The following is a 13,815-nucleotide window of genomic DNA, read 5'->3' as shown; positions in this document are numbered from 1 at the left end:
ATTGCCTTGTCAAGGGTTTTTGATTGTTTGTTTGTTCCCTCCCCATCCCCCAACACCACAGTGCTATTGCACATGTCACCACGGGTGTGTAGAACGTGGTTCCCAAATATTCACCCCAGGCCAGATTTGTAAAGGGTGAAAGCACCTAGATGCTTTTGAAAATCCAACTAATTGCCTAAATATGTTTAAAATTCTGGTCTAAAGCGGCAGGGCTGCTACTTGGCTTTGGTTCATACTTTCTCGAGCCTGTGCCTTGGTTGATGCCACCAGGCCTGATGGTGCGGGCGGCAATGCCGTTCTCTTTTCTGTGCCGGACTCTACTCCAAAGCCCCCTCCTCACCCAGAGTGGAGCACCTAGAGGGACACTACTCGAAGAAGAGGCTACTTACCCTATTCAATAACTGTAGCTCTTCCAGGTGTATCCCCCTCTGGGTGCTCCATTCTGGGTGCACACGCACCATATGCCCTTAATTGGAGATTTTCATTAGCAGTGTCTGTTCAGCACACACCCCTCACTGGCATACTTGTGTACTGTGTCACTTATCACTATATACAGGGCTGTCCCTAGGGGGTGTGTGGAGACCAGGGTGGAAGTGATGTCACTTCCTGGACTGACCACGCCAGGGGTGGATAGGGGAGGTAGTACCCCCCCAAACTGTCAGGTGTGGCCCCACCCACACTCTGCCCCCACCCCAAGATGCCACTTCAGCCAGGCCACTGGATTCCAGGGGGCTGGGGCCACGCTGCCCACCTTCACCGGGCTGGGGAGACTGTAGCGGCACCTCCATGTGCTCTCCTGGTACTGCAGAGCACATGTTCTCTCTTACATAGAAGGGGCAGGGCTGGGGGTAGCCTCCCTTAGGCCATGTCTACATCTAAAATTTTGCAGCGCTGGTTGTTACAGCTGTATTAGTACAGCTGTATAGGGCCAGCGCTGCAGAGTGGCCACACTTACAGCAACCAGCGCTGCAAGTGGTGTTAGATGTGGCCACACTGCAGCGCTGTTGGGCGGCTTCAAGGGGGGTTCGGGGAACGCGAGAGCAAACCGGGAAAGGAGACCAGCTTCGCCGCGGTTTGCTCTCGCGTTCCCCGAACCACCCTGCAAACCGCAGGGAAGGAGACCTGCTTGTTCGGGGAACGAGAGAGCAAACCGGGGAAGGAGACCAGCTTCGCCGCGGTTTGCTCTCGCGTTCCCCGAACCACCCTGCAAACCGCAGGGAAGGAGACCTGCTTGCTCGGGGGTTCGGGGAACGAGAGAGCAAACCGCGGCGAAGCTGGTCTCCTTTCCCGGTTTGCTCTCGTGTTCCCGGAACCACCCTGCAAACCGCAGGGAAGGAGACCTGCTTGTTCGGGGAACGAGAGAGCAAACCGCGGCGAAGCTGGTCTCCTTTCCCGGTTTGCTCTCGCGTTCCCGGAACCACCCTGCAAACCGCAGGGAAGGAGACCTGCTTGCTCAGGGGTTCGGGGAACGAGAGAGCAAACCGGGAAAGGAGACCAGCTTCGCCGCGGTTTGCTCTCGCGTTCCCGGAACCACCCAGCAAACCTCAGGGAAGGAGACCTGCTTGCTCGGGGTTCGGGGAACGCGAGAGCAAGCCGGGGAAGGAGACCAGCTTGATTACCAGAGGCTTCCTCAGGTATGCTGGGATACCTGCTTATTCCACGGAGGTCAAGAAAAGCGCTGGTAAGTGTCTATACTTGATCACCAGCGCTGGATCCTCTACACCCGAGACAAAACGGGAGTACGGCCAGCGCTGCAAACAGGGAGTTGCAGCGCTGGTGGTGCCCTGCAGATGTGTACACCTCCTAAGTTGCAGCGCTGTAACTCCCTCACCAGCGCTGCAACTTTCTGATGTAGACAAGCCCATAGACAGCAGTTCACCCACTACCCATGTGGCACAAGCCTGCCCCAAAGTGGTTGCCCCAATTCGCTGTCCCCTAGGGACGACTCTGACTGTATCAGAAGAAACTCCAAAGATGAGGGGAAGGAGGGTGGGTAGCGTAGCATTCACAAGGACACAGATCTCAAAGAAATACCAATACTGCACAGAGCTAGTAACCTCTGCTTCTCAATGTGTCCACAAAACAAATGTCTCTCCCATCGACCTAACTTCTTCCTCTGAGGGAAGTGGATTACCTACAATCAGGGGCTCTCAACCTTTCCTGACGACTGTACACCTTTCAGAAGTCTGATTTGTCTGGCATACCCCAACATTCACCTCACTTAAAACTATTTGCTTACAACATCAGACATAAAAATACAAAAGTGTCACAGCACACTATTATTGAAAAATTGCTTACTTTCTCATTTTTACCAAATAATTATAAATCAATTGGAGTAGAAATATTGTACTTGTGTTTCAGTGTACAGCACATAGAGCAGTATAAAGTCATTGTATGAAATTTTAGTTTGTACTGACTTCACTAGTGCTTTTTATGTGGCCTGTTGTACAACTAGGGAAACATCTAGATGAGCTGATGTAGTCCCTGGAAGACCTCTGCGTACCCCCAGGGGTATGCGTACTCCTGGTTTAGCACTACTGATCCTACTTCGATGGGTGAACCCCTCCCACTGGCGTAGGTACTGTCTTCACTGAAGTGCTACAGCTGCACTGTTTTAAGCATAGACAAGCCCTATGCCCCTTTGTGGCTCTACCCCTTAGGCATTTTCCTCATGGCTAAAAAGGATTATTTTTGTTGTTTTACTTCAGATACCTAAGGTGCAAGAGCTACTCTGAGGCTAACCTCCCCCGCCCCGCCCTGCCGCCCACACACACTGAGGATGAGGCACTTCGGTTTTAGCAGTGAGGAGACCTGAGAAAATGTCTCTGCACTAAGAGCAGAAGGCAATATGCTCATATGTTTGTGCCAAAGCAGAGAGGTGTAAATCTTGTTTTGAAAACTTGATCAATAAGTGTAATAGTGACAATGAAGGGGGTGGGAAGTCTGTATAAGGAATAGTGGTAAATTTTCTGCCTAATGAGTTGCAGTTAAAATGTATTCCTAAGTATTTCAAATGCTGTTTACAATGCTTTACACAAGTATCAATGTTTTGTGTACATTAAACCTTCCCATAGGCCGTACAGTTTCTGATCTATAATGGGAAAGGCTTAATAAAAAAAAAAAAACCAATACCTTCCTGCAGGGTTTTACATACAATAGCCCTGTGGTTTAATTCTGTAAAATGCTTCTCCAAATTACAAAAATATTTTATTTAGTTGTGTCCAAATTTAAAACAGAGATTTCACAATGGTAGCAAATTGTGATGGGAGTGCACCCAACCATTACAACATGCTACCCTCAGACCAAGAGAATGGTGAACGGCAAAGGCAGCAAATTGTGACATTGCACCAAAAAAGCATACCCATGGAAGTCAGTAACTGATGTATAAATTTGTGATTGTAGCTGTTTGTACCATTATACTAGCCCCAGAGCAGCAAGCTTCTCCCTGTGGGTGGGCCATGCTGGGCCCAGTGCCTGGGAAGTGAAGGGGCAGGAATGAACAACCAGTCAACCCTCCTCTCCTCTGTCCACCCTCCAGGAAGAGGGGATACCCCCTACTGGCTGGGCAATAATGTCCCCAACCCCCACACTGCTGGGCAATCCTCCTCCCCCAATCTGGCAAGGCATTAGCTCACCCCCTCCAATTCCCCTGATGGGGCAACAACTCTCCCAGAGCCAGCCATATTAATCCACACATCTTTACCAGGAAAGGTGAACTAGTGGAAAGTCCTGAACTCCAAAGGGCTCAACCTGATTATATATATTTAAAATTTACTATGCTTTAAAACCACATAGAACAGTCACTATCACTGCACAAAAAGGAGTATTTTCATAATCAAGAAAAGGAAGGTCGACCTGTTAGAGTAAGAAAACATCTCACTTTTTCTGTTATTCATTTCTCCAGTTGGCAGGTTCATATATTTACCATGACAAAACAAGGGCTTTATAAAGCACACAGGGATATTCAGACCAATAGTGTGGCTGACAACATTCTGATACTTGTGTAAGCAGAGTCAGGATGAGTTCTACCCTGACATCTGGTGGAAAGAATTTCAGAGAGTGTATTTGCATAAGCACGCCTACCCCATCCCAGGCTGCTGAGCTGTGGGACTGCTTTGTGACAGAAATGACTCAACCTCAGTTGGGTGGTACTTGCTAGACAAGGGACATGGGTTCCAAAACCCAGTGAATTGAGAGAGGCTGGGGACAGGTATCTGTGCCTGGTGGTGCAATCTCCTTATGGAGCCAGAAGCACCAGTTCCACCCCGCCCCTCCTCTCTCCACTGTGGAATGTCAGAGTTGATTATTTTATTCCCTCAAGAATCTAGATACAGGTTACTGAGCTGAACTCACTTTGGGCTAATGGTGCACTAGCACTGGGGCTCCCCTACTAAGAGCTGAGATCACTAAGAGTTGAAATCACTAAAGAGCTGAAATTACTGAGCTGAGAGCACTGAGTACTGTGCTAACTAGTAGGGGAGCCTGAAGCTATACTGTGGAACAGAGCAGCTGGCGGAGTGGAGCAGTTTGTGGGGACGGCTGGAGCAGATCACAGGACAGCTGGTGGAGCTGAGCAGCTGTAGGATGGGTGGAGCGGCCCGCAGAGCCAAGCAGTTTGCGGAGACAGCTGGAGCGGATCACGGGACAGCTGGTGGAGCAGAGCTGCTGGCGGAGCGGAGCAGTTTGTGAAGATGGCTGGAGGAGCAGAGTGGAGTGGCTAGTAGAGTGGAGCAGTTCATGGAAAAGGCGGAAGCAGAACCCACGGAGAGGCAGGGCGGTTGGCCCCGGACCACGTAAGGTGCCCCTTTCTACCCAGGCTGGGGGGAGGGACCTCTACAGATAAACTCTCGAACTCTGGGGTGGCATTGACCAGAGACTTTTGGGTTGTTTGACCTTGAGGTGATTGGACTTAAAACCTTAAGGGGAAAAAGGACAGTGCCAAACGTACTTGGAGGTGGGTTTTTGTTTATGGTTTGTGTTATAACCCTGTTTGTGGTGTTTCTCCAATGGGATGCCGCATTGATTCCTTCATTAAAAAGATTTTGCTACACTCAGACTCCGTGCTTGCGAGAGGGGAAGTATTGCCTCCTAGAGGCGCCCGGGGGGTGTGGTATGTAAGTGTCCCAGCTCACTGGGTGGGGACTCGAGCCGGTTATGCATTGTGTTACTGAAACAGAACCCCTGGATACTGAACCTGGCCCTTGTTGCTGCCAACTCAGAGGGGCAGAAGGGTTACACTTGGAAATAGGGAGATAGAGTGTCCCACTTTAAATTGCAAACTGCTTCAGAATGACTACAGAAAACCGATTTTGTACATAAGCTTTTATATTACAGAACCTGAAATAATGTAGCAATATTAACTTCTTTACTTCTGAATCCTCCTCTAGCAATACGGGTTTCAGTCTGCAAACAGTTATTATATATGTGGTTAATATTAAGCATGTGCATAAGTGTTTCCAGAATTGGGACCATAGTTTTTAAAGGAAAACTAAATATTTACTTAGTAAAATTATATTTAAATTTCAAAACAGCTTTTATCAATAATTTCACTGGTCATTATCTCCATACCTGTGAACTGTGACTGGTTTCTCTAAGGGCCTTATTGGACATGGCTCATTTGATGATTACACATTATATTTAGGACAATTTATTATTTTTGAGTGATTTGTCTTTCCAATTAGAAGTAGTTAGTGTAGTTTTCATATTCCACTTGAAAGAAAAATTTGTTTCGTAGACACATTAACTGTGTCTATGTGGCTAAACACTTATAGATTACAAATGCAAGTAAACTGGAATTCAAAAATAAAAGATCACACAAGTAAACATACGGCGACTTAACCGTCCATATAAATCACTTTTACACACACAAGTTGTGCCAAAGGCCATGCCAAGCTAATTGTAGAACAGTGGACAAAGTATTTCAGTGGAAGCTGCTCAACCCCTTTCAGGACTAGGTAGAGGCAAGCTGAGCACCACAGGTTTACTCTGCACCAGTGAAAGTTAACTGGTTTGACAACACAGATCAAAACACCTGGTTTTGAGTACTGCTATTCCACTGAGGTGGTCCTGGTTAACCAAGTTCCAAGCCTATTGTAACAAGACTGCTAGTTTTGTTATCATATACAATTCGTTTTTACCAGGGGCGGCTCCAGGCACCAGCGCAGCAAGCGCGTGCCTGGGGTGGCAAGCTGCGAGGCGGGGCCTGTCGGTCACTGTGAGGGTGGCAGGCAGGCAGCTTTCAGCAGCATGCCTGCAGGAGGTCCACCGGTCCCATGGCTTCAGCAGCAATTCGGCAGCGGGGACGCCGATGGCGCAGCACCAGCGGACCTCCCACAGGGAAGCCGCTGAATCCATGTGACCAGCGGACCTCCCGCAGGCACACCACCAAAGGCTGCCTGCCTGCCGTGCTTGGGGCAGCAAAAAACATAGAGCTGCCCCTGATTTTTACTAGTCTTGACCCAGCCCTAGTGCAAGAGATGTTTTAGAGGAAAAAGAATGCTGCCTTCAAACCTGCTGCAGGAGATCCTCTGGAGACAGAGTCTGCAAGGGAGGAGAAAGTCTAAGGGTACATCTTCACTACCGGCCATATCGGCGGGTAGCAATCGATTTCTTGGGGATCGATATATCGCATCTCATCTAGATGCGATATATCGATCCCCGAATGTGCTCCTGTCAACTCCGGAACTCCACCAATGCGAACGGCGGTAGCGGAGTCGACGGGGAACCGTGGACATCAATCCCACGCCGTGAGGACGGTAGGTAACTCGATCTAAGATACTTCGACTTCAGCCACGCTATTCACGTAGCTGAAGTTGCGTATCTTAGATCGATCCCCTCCCCTAGTGTAGACCAGCCCTAAGAGAGCTGTCAAAGGAACAATAAAAAAGTGGATGAGGCAAACTTCAAGAGAAATGTTTAGTGGGTGCTTTACCTTTTTTTTAGTCTGGTTTTAAATATGCTTTTATAGTAACAATTTTGGACTCTGCTTTCAGTAATAGCCTGAACTTCAATCATCATTTCTCCCTCATACATGCCCCTCTTCAGAGATCCAGGTATTTTTCTCCCTTTTATACAAAAGTACTTTAACCACATAAACCACAAATTTTGTTTCCCTTTACTAAAGGAGAGTGCTGTATAGAATACTGTACAGAAAGCATTTATAGATAATCTATAGTAATATAGAGTATTTATATAGTGCTGTGTAAACAAATTAGCTAAGCATCACAAACACCTACATGATGTAGGTCAGCTATTTTCCCTCAATTAACAGAAATTTAGGCCTGAAGCTCAGATCAGTCCTCAGGGTAACTTGTTACATCTACATTGAATTCAGGTGAGTTACACCTCACCCAGACCAGGGATGACTTTGGCCCAGAAAAAGGTTAAGTAACTAGCTTAATAATCAGTTTGCATACCTGTGATCCTCTCCTGATTATGTGCTCCAAGCAGTCGCCAACATTTCCTCAGTTAACTGAGGTAATTAGGATCCTCCTTATTAAAATCACATTGTGTAGCTTTGATATTTGAGTGAAACTCTTGTCAAATCAGTAACTTATAAATATGGAAAAAGAAATGGGATTTAACAATTAAACCTGAACAAGATGACTGACTGCATTACTCAGCTCACTTAGCATCAGCAAATTATTCTTTAAATAGTCTTATTCTGAATCTAACAACTCATCTAATTCTCCTGGTTGGTCAAATAAAATAGGATTCAAACCTCCTTTTTATGACATAATGGTGCCTGGATATTTATAAGGTCATCATGACTTCCCTGTAGCACCATATAAAACAAATCCATTGCCTCTAGCTGTACTGACTGTGGTGACTGGTGTATAATTTGTAAGATGTAGCTTAATAACTTTAGCTGTAAACTACTGGAGGTACTTAGTGTATGAATAGGTATGGAGTACAAACTTGATCACTCAAAGAGAATTTAAAAAAAAAATTTTGAACAAGCAATCAATTTTGAAGAAGTAATAAATAGGACGCCAGTGAGGTTATTTAATGATGGAGTGATGTGTTTGCATTTCCCTGATATGTGAGCAGCAAGAACTAGAATTTGGATATTCTACAGTGAAAGAAGTTGTAATGAAGTGGTGGCATGAGAAAATGAAAGTATGACTTTGGACTTCAAAAGACATTGATAGGTAGATGGTTAGAAGGGATTACTGATATTTATGTATATATTATGATTTTTAATATTAATGACTCAATATTAAGTTTGCACAGTCTATGAACCACCTTAGTGACATTGTTACCCCTATCCTCCCCCATTTCTTCTGATTATTTGTTAAACCCATTTGTTGTATCTTGTTTTACATTAAATTATAAAAATCCTCAATGCAGGATCTTGTGTGTTTGCATAGCAACTAGCAAAACAGAAACCTGATTTTGATTGGAGGCACTGAGTGTTACCATAATACAAATAATTAAGTAGAGGTGATGCAATAGTATATCTGAGATGGCAATAAGTAGACTTACTGATCTAGGACACTGGGAAAGAGAAGAAGTTCAGTGTTCAGGATATCACCAGGATTACGGTTAGTAAAGAAAAATTGGAGGTTTGGGTCAAGGAAGATGAAACAGGCAAAGAAGCTATTACTTATTTCCTAAATTGTGTGGGAATTTTTAGTGCTTTGACACACCCTAGAAGTCCTCTATTTATTAACAGAGTGAGAAAAGCATGGACCACAGCAGAGCAAACTTCTCCATATGGCCATAGCAATTCTGATCTGGATATGCCATCTCTAGAGGTGAGAGGATTATACAGTCTCTGTGCGCATTCAGTTTTTGGTTTGACAGCTGTGGTCCAAATTGCCTTCAACTAAAAATTGGACTAAGAGCAACCTAATTTCACAAGACATCCGTGAGGATTTTTAGTCGTGAGCATTGACTGTTTTGGGAATGGTAACGTAGAGGTGAAAACTCTGGTCTTGATTCTGAATTCACACCAGTGTAAATTAGGAGTGACCTTAGAGAAGTCACTAGAGTTAAACCCTGTAACACTGGATGTCATTTCTAATCCCCTGGTCAATCCACTTCTCCAGGGAATTGAGGATAGTCAGTTATGTTCATAATTCTCCATATTTATAAAAGATGCTAATAATTTTTTGGGGGGATGTTGCCACATTAGGTAAAAAAAGAGCTTTTAGACCACAATAGAATAGTTTTGCCTTTATTTTAAGAGAAAAAGTTATTGTGATGACATAAGGGACACCTGAATTTTTGAAAGTTCAGTATTGTATTATGCCTGCATTGCCCTAACATTGCCAGCCACTGGCCTGCACTCTCTCTTTCCACGGGATAACAAGTACTGCTCATATGTAGTATTTGGTAAATATGTGGCTGTCATTCTCAGAAAAATACAGGAAATAACAGTATGAGAATAATTTTCCAGTTTATGATCTCATCTCACACCCATGAAAATTCTTCTATAATTAGATATTTCTGGATATTTGGGGATCCAATCCTGTGAAGTGCTGAGCACTCTCAACTCCCATTAACTTCAGTGACTCTTCTTAACCTGCGCACATATGGCTGAAATATACAGCTCGTGTGATTGGTTGCCAAAATACATAAATAAAACATTCTCAGTTCAAGAACTATGTAAATCATGTCACTCATTACTGCAGTTTTCTACCTTTCTAATTTCCTCTCAGGCTGAGCTAGCATCTCTCTAACACACACTCAGGCTGGATTTCAGATGGGCTGCATGTCTAATTGTGAACCATGAGACCCTGGCTTCTAGGTCATTTTGATCCTGCATGTTGCAGGGTTCAGATACTCCTCCAAACCATTGGCTGGGAAGCAAGTTTACACTATTTACTTGGTTTTCAATGATCAAATATACTTTAAGAACTTCTCACCATATTTCTGTACTTCCGTCTGTGCAAAATGAGGAAACAGAGTGGAAAACAAGTGTCATAAAACTCTTCTGAAGGACAAGACTTTGTTAGCTTGCATTTTAGATTTAAAAAAAAAACAAAAGCTTAAAACCCTTTCCCTCTTTACTCCCTGCTTTCAAATTTAAATTGTCTTTCCCATAAAATACTTTCTTAATAGACAAAATAGATAATTGATGATTAGCAGAGTGAGCAGTAGTACTCTCTAATTTTCAGACACGAGAGCTTATACAGATGATAAAGGACTGTGTACTAATGAAAATCAACTGCATCGCATTGTTGACTCAACGAAATTTGTGATCCACTATAACCCTCAGATCCTTTTCAGCAGTACTAACACCTAGCTAGTTATTCCCCTTTTGTAGTTGTGCATTTGTCCTTCCCAAGTGAAGTACTTTGCATTTGTCTTTACTGAATTCAGACCAGTTCTCCAATTCATCAAGGTCATTTTAAATTCTAAACCTGTCCTCCAAAGTGTTTGTAATCCCTCCCAGTTTGGTGTCATCTGCAAATTGTGTAAGCACACTCTCCACTTTGTAATTCAGGTCATTAATGAAAGTTAAATAGTACCACACTCAGGACTGACCCCTGGGGACCCCACTAGCTATGCCCTCCCAATTTGATAGTGAACTACTGACAACTACTCTGAGTACCATCTTTCAACTAGTTGTGTACCCACCTTATAGTAATTTTGCTCTAGTCCAGTAGTGTAAATACTTTTCTATAGTTTCACCTTAGCAATGTAGTGTATGATTTCATCTAACACAATGAAACAGGCTTATTTCAGTGGTTCTCCAACAACTCCATTCTGTGGATCACTTCATAACAAAGATCACTTTCATCCACTTCTCTACCCCACTTCTCTACAGCGTGGTTCTCAAATGGTTTAATTCTGTAGATCTCTAGAAAGAACTTGGAGGACCACCTGTGGTGCACAGACTGTAGTTCCAGGACCATTGTCCTATACAAAGGAAGTCCATTGCATAGTTCTGAACCCCAGCAGCAAATATGAATACCAGTACAAAGAGTAAGAAAATGAATTAAGGCCCCGCCCCCGACACATTCTATTTTCTACAAGAGCAGTAACCCCAGATATTCAGCCAAATCCCGCTGAGAAAATCTTTGGAAGTCCGTAAGAAAAGGATCTTTCTAAAATATCTCAGACTTATATATTTGATATTTTGCATTAAAATTATTTTGTTTTATTTTACTTTTATTTAAAACAAATGTTTGCAGACTGCTCCTCCCCAAGAGTTCAGTGGACTGTTAGTCATTACATTGAACAAGCTGGTCTCTTTCTAAAAAGATCTTTGGCTTTAGTCTAAGGAGCAGTTTAACATTTATATTTTAGGCTGCTTTGTAATGTGGCTAATTCACAGTTCACGCACCTGAGAGAGTAAGAGAACAGAGCAGCCTATAGAAGCAAATCACCACATCAGATTGAAAACAAAAGGCTAAAAGGTAAGTATTTTGAGAAGCTAAGGAACTATCCCTTCATTTAGTATTAAGCCTTGCTGAGAAAACCACCACAAATCAAACTGTCCCCCTCCCCCCCGCAATTTTTAAGTAGTTTTGCCATGATTATTTGAAGGGGGAAAAAAAGCTAGGAAACAAGTCAGACTCAAATGAAAATGTATTTCACTCTTATACATGCTATACATGTCATGCAAGTGAGCTAATCTACAGGTTATACAATGACACCATAATAAAATATAACATCTCAGGTGACATCTGCTAAACACAATATATCAAGCAAAACAAACATGATTAGTTTGTTTTGGTTCTTTATTATTTAGGAAACAACTGTAGGACTAATTTGGAAGACACGATACCATGCTACAGCTTACTGAACAGTCACTAGAAAGGTATTTTGCTGAAATACACCAACATAAAAAGAACGATTGTTATAGGCATGTTTTCTTTATATACTCACACACAGGTTCATTGGCTACTTCAATCTTTTAACAGTTGCTGGCTTTAAAAGCAGAAGAACATGGCTACAATTGAGACCAAGCTACACTGTAAACTTCTCTACATATAAAAGTTTCTACTTTTTTGTTAGTCTCCAAACAGAATTGTAGTGACTTTTTTTAAAGATTTAGACAAAAATGTCCTCCAGGCAGCACAGAATATAGGATAAAAGTTACCATAGTTCACCAAAAGAAATAAAACTAACCAAAATACATTGTATGGCACATAATGTCTACATTTTACATTCTTGATATGAATTTTCCCATATAGATGTTTGTTGAGTACTAAGGAGGCTAATATTGTTATATAGGTGAAAATACTATGTGAGAGAGAGACAGTGTCTCATAGACTTAGTATTTCCATTGCAACTTCTGTATATTGTTTTACCGCTGATTATATTTTTTGTTGAGTCTGCAGGAAGACACAACATAGTTGTCTACATGAATGAAAGCCTGCTGGTATTAATAACGGATCTCAAATAGTTAACTCAACATTTATCTGAACCCCATGACATACTTGCTTAGAACTACTGCAGTTACAGAATACATATTAAAGAACTGTAATGGGTATTATGCCTACATTGTCTACAAGTGTTATATCAAGGGAGTTTTAAAGATTTCAGTGAGACTCAACCCCAGGCTTTATTAGTACTGTATTAACAAACTGCTTTGTCATTACTGACTTAAAAAAAAAAAGAAAATAGTCACGTGTGATGCATTGTAGCAGGGGGATAAATCTAACCCTCCACAGTCTGTAAGGAGGCTTCTTTGATTCCAGCAGTTGAATAATTATTTGTTTTCATGCTTCCTCAGTTCTAGTTTTGCAATTATACACCTGCAAAAAAGAGTTGCCGAGAACTCTTCAGTATTGTTCCCCATTTAAAAAAATAGGCACAGAGCTAAAGTACAGTACATTATTTAATTTCAACGCACTGTGGGCAAACCTCATAGTATTTACAAGAACATGACATCGAGTACTTGTATGATAAAACCGAAGGAAGAATGATTTTAAAATAAAATGCACAGGGTAAAAATCACAGTGACGTATTCAGATGAAATTTAAATTAAAAAAAAAAAAGCAGTAAGACCTTTATTAGCAGCTGAAGCCAAAATTCTAAAGCACAATGAATCTTCCCTGGAACCAATCAAGGCTATAGATTCCTGGCATCTACCAAGAACAGCCAGTTATTCAACATACCACTTGGGAAGACAAAGTTATATTCAGCTCTGATTATGTGAAATCCAGTGTTCAAAGACTGCAGAAGCTCTTTCAGATGACAAGCTCATATTTTACTGCCAGCACCATGACAGGACGTATATCCTCCATAAATACTTCCTCTGTCAATTAAAAACACACCCAAACAGTTTATGTAAGTAAAATAGCTCCAATTTTTATAACTGAGAACTGATTCTCTTGCAATAAAGTACAATGCCACACGTAACGTTCAGACTATCAGTATATCATAGTGTATGTCACTTAGCTTGCAAACTTTCCAGGAAAAGGACTGTTACTTAACTGTCTGTACAATGCTGCGTACAGCTACAGTACTCAACCATAATAAATGGCAGTCACTACCACATTCCACATTGCTGCATACTTAACTGGTCCTGCTTTTAACTGTTCTCTCTTTGTGATTAAATTGAAATGAGATATAATTAAGAACTATCATAACTAATAGGGAAGGTTGCATAGTTCTTTAACGAAAAGAGAATACACATCTATATTTTTCATTATACCCTGAGTTTATCATTGAAATGTTTAAGTTAAACAGGTAGCTTCAATTGCGTTAATGTAACTGATTTGGGTACCAGTGCAGATCAACAAAAAGTCTTAAACATTTTATTAAGTGTTAGGATATAGATATTCAGGCCTGTCTGCAAAGGCCTATACTTTAAGAATTTAGGTGTATTCTTATCACTTAGCTAGTTATAGAGGTATA

At 42.4% G+C, this 13,815-nt stretch overlaps 1 protein-coding gene across 7 annotated transcripts in view; it reads right to left on the bottom strand.

The window, feature by feature from the left end:
* Positions 1–11,520: 11,520 nt before the first annotated feature.
* Positions 11,521–13,815, bottom strand: part of MAP7D2 (MAP7 domain containing 2) — a 154,823-nt gene continuing 152,528 nt past the window's right edge. For all 7 annotated transcript variants that reach the window (XM_050936526.1, XM_050936528.1, XM_050936529.1 and 4 more), the window contains one exon: positions 11,521–13,213. The gene's annotated coding sequence lies outside the window, so the exon portion shown is untranslated. The remainder of the gene's footprint in view (positions 13,214–13,815) is intronic.

This window comes from Gopherus flavomarginatus, chromosome 1 (assembly GCF_025201925.1).
Source record: "Gopherus flavomarginatus isolate rGopFla2 chromosome 1, rGopFla2.mat.asm, whole genome shotgun sequence".
In the NCBI taxonomy this organism is placed as follows: domain Eukaryota; kingdom Metazoa; phylum Chordata; order Testudines; family Testudinidae; genus Gopherus; species Gopherus flavomarginatus.
The sequence above is the reverse complement of the archived record's forward strand: the minus strand, read 5'-3'. Positions and strand labels throughout refer to the sequence as shown.